The sequence below is a fragment of the Mauremys reevesii genome, linkage group 8, assembly GCF_016161935.1.
Source record: "Mauremys reevesii isolate NIE-2019 linkage group 8, ASM1616193v1, whole genome shotgun sequence".
NCBI classification, from domain to species: Eukaryota; Metazoa; Chordata; order Testudines; family Geoemydidae; genus Mauremys; species Mauremys reevesii.
In genome coordinates this window covers 89,822,645-89,831,453 of record NC_052630.1, presented here as the reverse complement: position 1 = coordinate 89,831,453, position 8,809 = coordinate 89,822,645, and positions in this window count along the sequence as shown.

Genomic DNA, 8,809 nt, shown 5'->3' with positions numbered 1-8,809 from the left:
TTTGTCTATTTTAAATACCAGAAGCAAGGTACTTTGTAACATTTAAATACAGAAAATTATTGCAGTGTTTAAACACTAGTGCATAGTATTACCTTTAATAATTTCTTCCGCCAATTAACTCAGACACCAGGATCTCCCTTCAATACTTATCAGCTCTCTACGAACACTCCCTCAACCTGTTTAATTAACTTTAATTTTAATATCTTGCTTAATCAAACTGCTTTCTAAACATTTACAGTTCTAAATTGACTACTGACTCCACTGTATCAGAGCTTATCCTATCTGCTCTGGCCTGCTCTATCTATGGGCATGTCTACATATACAGCACTGCAGCAGGCAGGTGCATTGATGCAGCACATCTGGTGAAGATGCTCTAGGCCAACAGGAGAGAGTTCTCCCGCCAGCATAACAAAACTAGCTTCTGCCACTTGCAGAGGTGTATCTGCGCTGTCCACATCGGCGCTTATGTCAGGGTAGCTTATGTCACTCAGGAGGTAGGGTGCTTTATTCACACCCCAAGTGACATAAATTCTGCTGACATCAGCTGTAGTGTAGACATAACCGATCTCTCATTGGGTGATTCTGGTACTTCAGCTTTGTATGTGTCACTGTAACATTTCCAGCTAGGTACATGTTTCTAAACACAGCTTAATTGTGAGCCATAATGGTCATATGACGGTGAACTTCCTTTAAGAATCATGGTTAAACTCAGAGTATGTCTACACAAACTGCTATCATGGCACAGCTGCACCACTGCAGCAGGTCAGTGAAGACACTACCTACACGAATGGGACGGGTTCTCCTGTCAGCATAGGTACTCCACCCCCGCCAAGAGGATTTTTCACACCCTTGTGCGATGTAATTATACCAACCTAATTTCCTAGTATAGACCAGACCCCTTTCCACCACATATACTCAATTATATAAATGACACCTCTGTCAGAAGAGAGACGTGTTGGTGGTACAGCTTGCTTTATTGCTGCCCAGGTTGTACTTTTTGTGGATATGCAGAATACCTTACACTCTAGCACTATCAATGTAGCATTTTTCATTAGCATTAAAATTCACATTTAAAATAAAATACTAGTTGATCTTTATGACCTAAGTGTTGCTTTTTCAAGTGTTCTGCCACTAAAAGCATCTTCAGTGTATCCTACTCAAAGAAACTAGATCAGAGAGTCATTGTTACAGTTATCAATAAAACGTGTTGATTGTTTTAAAGAGAGAAAACCTTACAAGTGGGTAACAGCCACAATGCAAATGCTCTTGATATATTAGTAAGTAAATGAATTTTAAGATTAACTAACTGTTTTATCTAATCAGGAAATAATCAATTAGAATGAAGTAGCATCAAGTGTAGAGTCTGAAACAAGAACAATTAGTATTGCAAATATGTGCAACAACTCAAAGTATAGGCTATAGCATATTTAAAGATCAGAATGGCCCACACTTAAATAGATACCCTTCTAACTATAATTACCTTAGGCTATGCATATGCCTTTCAAATCAGTTGCAACGCTTTTGTTACAATAGATTTTAAAACCCATCAAGTGACAATTTCATATTAACATCTTTTTTCTTGTCTACTCACAAAAGTTGCCAATTTCATGTAGTTGCCTTAGAAACTGATTTCATTAAATCAGTTTAAGAGTGTCTACATTAAATTGGTGCAACCCCATGTGTAATCAGTATTTTTTTTAGTCAATTTTTGCATTAAGACAAGGCTGAAATCATGGTATTTTCAGCTCATCATAGCAGCCCAAGTTTCACTGCATTAGCTGAACAATCTTTCCTACAATGGGGGCTCTCAGGAGTCCCTTATTAAAATGCTGCTACCAAACTGAAAGGAAGTTTGGGATAATTGTCTTTTGTAAGGAAGCTCACCCCATTCTCAGGATACTGCTAACTCATTGTTACCACAAAGATATCCCTAGTACTCAAAACATGTTTTGCTAGAGCAAGTATTTTGCTATTGGAATGGATCAGATTTCACCAAATAGCAGGTAAATAAAAAAATTAAGGGAAAATACTCCTGGATAAGTGTTCAGCCTGTCCCATCCTCCCTTCAAATTACACAAGTTGAACACTGTGCTAAAATATCAATACACAACATATTTTTCCAGGAACAAAGTATAAACATTTCCCACATGAGATGCTTAATGTACTTGTTTGCTGAGTGGTATTGATAGTTTTTTATGGGTTTGTTATGATAAGGCATATGTTTATACAAAGAGATTCCACAGTCAAGTACCCATAGTACATGGGGTTTGTTATAGGCTAAGGGGAAGTTTGTAGCACTCCTTGTTAAAATATTCATAGCACCTAGGTATAAAATCCTGTTGCTTTGGTTTGCAAGAGTTTTCTGATTCTTTTCAACCTCATTTTGCTTGAGCTCCACACTAAGGTTTCCTTCAGTCAATGAACAAGTTAAAACGCTGAACTCCTAGGGTGAACAAAGCAAATTAACATGTTTTAACTAACATGTTCAAACTGCACCTTCTCCTAGTGTAAATATGGCCTAAATCTGTTTTAAGGCACACATTTGGTTTTAAACCCGTGCGATGTGTGTAGCACAGGCCTTAGACTAGACTTGTTATATTAGAACATCAGCTTAAAAGTAACCCAGAGGAGACCATTTTTATGTGATCACCGATTAATAAATTACTAATCTGTTGTATAAAAGCAACAAAATATTATGGAGATACATGATTCATTCTTTAACTTTTCACTGGACTACATACCTATTTTAGTTGCACACCAACAAGCATGTATTCCACACTAAGCATGTATTCCATTCAGCCACGTAAGTCAAACTCCAGTATTTAAATCAAATTCTACAGAAGACCAAAAACATTAATTCATAAATTGCAGAATTCAGTTTTCAGGCACCTGCAATCTTCTACTAGTGCTGGCCATAAAAACAATATCCATTTCTAACCATTCTGAAATAGTGTGTTTAGAGTCTACATCTAGTTTTTGATATCTGCTATGAAAGCATAGGAAGAAACCTTGACTCATATATAGAATGGACAGTCATCTTAACTTTCAAAGATGGAACAGAACAACTTTGGTAAAATGGAAGAGTTAATTGACTTTAAGTTAAACTTGAAACCCAACTCACCAAGTGACATGTTTAACCTGATAAACTTCCGCCTACTTTTAGACCATGTCAAATACAGTGTAGCAGAAACCATGACTAAAATATCCCTCCACCTTTCCAATTCAGTATTGTAACTTACTGTTATAGAACATCTCTCTGGAGCAAAGTACAGCTGGAAGGTCCTCAAAAGTCTTCATCTTGACCCTATCCATTTCTTGCTGCTCTCCGCGCTGAGCCAGAATACATACTGGTTAAAGAGCTTTGGCTGTTTGCCAAGCAGACCATCCATTGGAAAAACAGCAGAAGACAAGATTATGATTGGAAGAGCCATCATAAAAGTTGACACTCTCTTAATGGGAGTGAGAGGGAATATTCAACCAAAAGTCAACTAGCAGAATACACTTGTACATGGGCCAAGGGGAAACCATTCAAGAAAGGCAACATTTTAATGTCTTTGATTTGAACTGAAACATAGCACAGCAGGTTTCAGTCAGGTAAGCCAAAGAAGTTGATTTTTCTACAAAATGTTGTTGTAAATGATTGAATGGAGGGTCCCCTACAGCCAACTGTTTCTGGCTCCCAGCCTTGTGCTTGGTCTACCAGGCTGCACTGCCTTTTCATCTCAGGGTTTGTGCACAGCAGGGTTTTTTATATTGAACTAACACTGATTGCCAATTAACCTGAATTAGCCAATGTTTGTACATGACTGCTTCGTTTTCAACCAAGGTTACTCTGGTAGGGCCTAAGGGTCAAATGAGCATGGGGCCCATTGCGCTAGGCACTTTACAGACTTGTGTGTCCTGGAAAGCACAGTTTGTGGAGTGTCCAGATGAGCATGTACACGTGTGTTAGCCAACCTCAGTTAAACTCTCTTGAAACAAACCCAGCTACTTTTTACACTAAGTAAAGACAGAATTTGCGCTACAGCCAGAAAAGAGACACACAAGTGATGGGGTTTTAGGCTTCTTTACTTTCTAACTGCCAGACACATAGCAAAATAAGCAGCTAGGTCAGGGAAATGACACTGATTTTCTACTGGAAACATGTTTTCATGCACATTCCATGATATAGAATTGCCGTCAATCCTAAAAGTCTGATCTGTGACTAATCCTTGCTTGAGTGTTAAATAGCATTTGGCAAGAATTTGTAACCTACACTTTTGCTTGTAATCAACTCTCTGTATTGTATTAATACTTGCAAAGCACTGAACTACCCCACATTGCCATCAGGCTAGTCACCTTATTAGTACTGTGCATTGATAGGAACCGTATATACTGTTAGACAAATGAAAAATAATTTGAGTTGAAAATTCTTAAATACTGAATAGATTAATACGGCTTTGTATAGGACAAGTTCATTTGATCAGTTACCATTTAGCATTGCATCAAAGCCAACCCTTTCACCACCCACAGAAACAGATCACTGGTGCTATTTATAGCTGCAACATGCAACAATGTTACATGGCTGCAACTGACCTATAGATAACCTACCAAAGGAACTACTGCTGCACTCCTTACCAAATGAGGAGCTGAGAGCTTTATGACATGCTACACTGTTGTCAAGCTTGGCTAACAGCTGTTGGCTGGCAGCTTATTAAGCACTGTTAAGTGGGTAATAAGAAATGCAACAAGTTTAAGGGGGAGAAAAGGCACCTGTCTGCAGTCTGGCTCCATTAACAGTATTTCTGATGTTTCCACATTAAGCTGAAGGTTTTTAAATCTTGCAGATAGTTGTCAGATGTATGTTTTACAGAGTATTTCACTATAAAAATGTACAGCATTGTGAAGATAAAGACAATTTTAAGAGCTTTCTTTTGGGACAGATCTTTTCCCACTCTTTGTGGAATATTGTGAGGTTTTGGATAGAAAAGGAGAAACCTGATCCTACTTACCAAATCTCAATAAGTATTCAATATACTACTTTATAGTATTAAACAATTAACTAATTGACTCAATTGATTTTGTTTATTTAGCTCAATTTGTTGTTCTGGTGAGCATTTTCAGAGCACTTAGAATTTGCTTCATGAAAACAACAAGCATTCAAAAATTGCTGTTCTACAACTGTAGCCTTCATACAGCTTGAATGAAGATCGTGAAAGAGTAAAATGTGATACTATGACCTATTCCTTGCACTTTATTCTTTCTGAATACAGAACACCGATTAGCTGTCAGTGCTGGTCAATTCTGAAATAAGACAATTATTGCAAGAAGAAGAACAGACATTAAATTCAAAATTATGGCTGCTTAAGTTTACATAAATACCACATGCAGAGATGCTTAATGTTTGTTTTGTTCTAGACTATTAGATATTGCTCAGGTGATGAATTAAATGGGTTCTAAGAAACTAAGGAAACTTGCTGTTGATTTGTCTGCTTGCTTTTTTCCAGTGTGCAATGCTGAGTTTGTAGCACACACGACAGGAAGAGGGTGAACACTAGTTAGAACTATACAGCATTTACACCTATCATCATAGTCTAACAAAGAAACCCATAGAGGCAGGCATAGCACAGGCAGGAGTCACACAAATTTCCCCACGCAGCTTTGCCATCACAGCTATCCTGCAGTAACTTGTCCATTTCAGCATAGCACTGAGCAGAGAAAATAGTGATTTTCTTATGGCAGGGGTTAAATATTTGAATTACTACAATATATCTGTGTTAAGCATACACATCGTTATAACATAATGAAGACAGACAGTGGAAGGGCTTTCAACATTATGACACATTTCAATTTTGTTGTGCAGTTAATTACAAAGCAGCAATACACATTTGATTGGAAATTAAGACTAATTTATTCCTTTCTAACTTTTCTTTCTCTTGAATGGTCAGTAATCTGCAAATCAAACTTTCAACTCCCTTCATAGAGAGGAAAACAAAATGATTAACAGAGGTGGCAGATACTCAATATGTAAAAGCACACCTTGTATTTTAAAAATTGAGGTAAACACATAAAAATCCTTTTATAATCACTTTTGTTTGACCCCCTCTAAAGCTCTCTCTTTCATGAGGCCCTCTGTACAAGCTTCCTAAAGGCAGGCTAGCATCCCACTGAGGATTTTTAAACGGGCTCATAGCCTGCTCAGTTATACATGCAGCATCCCCAAAGCAGGAATCCAAATGAAAATCATTCCAAATGAATTTTTATTTACTGTCACTAGCACTCCAGTTTGCTTGTGTTCAAAAACTGACTATAGGAGAGGGATAGCTCAGTGGCTTGAGCATTAACCTGCTAAACACAGGGTTGTGAGTTCAACCCTTGAGGGGCCAATTAGGGACTGGTCCCACTTTGAGCAGGAGGTTAGACTAGATGATCTCTTGAGGTCCCTTCCAACCCTAATAATCTATGATTCTATTTCCTCTCCCAAGAAAGGACTTTAGGGCCCAGACTGAAGTCCATGTCTGGGCAGAGAGAGGTATATTTTGGAGACTATGTAACATCACTCAATCCAGTATACCCTCATTCATAAGAAGATAAATTAATTAAAGATTAAGGCCCTGATTTTACAACCAAATACACATATGCTTAATTTTATGTGAGTTATTTCAGTGGGGTTCTGAACAGGTGCCTGTGTGGAACAACATGCAGGATCCGAGCCACAGATGGCAGCACACCATGCACAAATTTAGTCATACTAAAATAACAGATTTAATATTCATTTATTGATGGCTTTATAAAATGAGCCCACCCAAAGCTCTGGGTGTACTTACAAAGATTAACAATGTACAACATTAACAAATTTCAAGTAAAGAGTTCATACTGTAATATATGAACAGTAATGGTAGTTCTAATTATATACCCCTTGGTGTCGGAAGGAATTTATGGGACTACATGACCCAGATTCCTCAACAGGAGCTGGGTTTGTCTGTGTTTGGAGAGTGAAAAATAAAACAAGATGAATTGTTAGCAGAGGACCTCTGCTTGTGGTCTTCTGCACAAGCACCTTTTACTCCTCTCCCTCCACCCCAAAAACAAACAAAAACAAACAAAAGCAGAAGCCTGAGTAAACAGAAGAGTCTTACCCTAGGTCAACAAATTTAGGCTCTGATGACCTAACGAGAGAGTGAATTCCAGAGTGGGGCTGGCTGCAGGACCTGAGCCCCAGGTGCAGGAGTGAGGGGTGTGGGGCCAGCGGCCGGGGAGCAGGGCCAGCGGGTAGGACTCAAGCCCCAGGCACAGGGCCAGGGAGCGGAGTCCCAGGTGGAAGGCCAGGAGCAGGGCCCCAGTGTGGATCCAGCAGCGGGGGAGCTGGGCGCAGAGCTGGTCCCCAGGACTTGAGCTGGGGAGTGGAGCTCCAGACGTGGAGCCAGCAGCCCCGCATAAATTCTGGGAGTGCTGCAGCACCCTCCGTACCCCTACTTCCCATGCCTATGACCAGTGAGAACAAATAGCCTTGTGGTCAAGGCGTTGGTGTGGGATTCAGAAAATCCAGATTCAGTTTTTGGTTGTACGAGATTTCCTGTGGAATGTGAATAATAATTGCCTATCCTATGAAGGTGTTAGCAGGGTAAATTCATTAATGTATGTGAGGTATCTTGAGAAACAAAGCAGACTAAAGAATGCAGATACATGCTTTAGGGCAGGTCTACACTTAGAACGCTGCATTGGTGCAGCTGCACTGATGCAGCCGCGCCGCTATAGCACTTAAGTGAAGACACTCCTACACTGATGGGACAGTGTCTCCTGTTGGCATAGTTAATCCACCTCCCCGAGCGGTGGTAGCCTTCCCACTGATATAGTGCTGTCTACATGGGAGATAAGGTTGATATAACTACGTTGCTCGGGGGGTGGATTTTTCACACCCAGGTGCAATGTAGTTATACTGGTATAGGTCTGTAGGGTACACCTGGCCTTACTCAACCATCTCAAACCGAGCAGGAACAGACCTTACATCAGGGATGGGCAACTGGCAGCACAGTGCTCCATCTAGCCCACCAGATCATTTTATTTGGCCTGCCATAGCCCAGCTTGAGACAGGTGATCTGGGGGCATCAGGACTAGGAAGGAGGTAGAGCAGGGCATTGCAGGGGGATGGGAGGGGAGAGGGCTGTCTGCACACAGATGCACCCGTCACATGACGCTGTGGTGAAAGCCAAAGGGCTAGAGTGTGGAGCCCAGCCCCCCAGGACAGGAGCTGCTGCTGTGGGGTTGGGCAGGGGGGCCCCTTAAGCTCCAACAACCCACCCCCCTTCCAGGGGAAGGACCTAAACCCCTCCTCTCCCAGTCAGAGCCCCCAGGTCAGGACCTGACATGCACCACTCCCTATGTCAAACCCCTTGGCCTGCCAAAGGGTTTTAAGTTGCCCTCTACTATCTTAAATTTGCCCATCCATGCCTTAAATGGTGATTCCCTGTAGCTCAGTGCAGACAGCTTAGTGTTATGCTTTTCCTGCCTACGTTCCTCCCTCTTTTAAAAAACGGTGAAAGAGTTAACTTTGTTTTCGATAAAAGCCACTGGTGCACTTCCTGTGACAGTGAACATAACTGCAGCTGCCACTACTAGGCCCAACCTCAATCCATGCAACTGCTCAGCCTTCAAATTTGTACCAAAGGTTCAGATGTGTTAAATAATATACAAATACGAATCTCAGCATGGTGAAGTCTTCCAAATATAAGGAATAAAAAAAATCCCTCAATTGTTACTTTCCTTGTAAAAATAACTAGGCCTGGGCTCAAATCAAAACCTCTCCCTCCTAAAACACTGGGCACTGGGT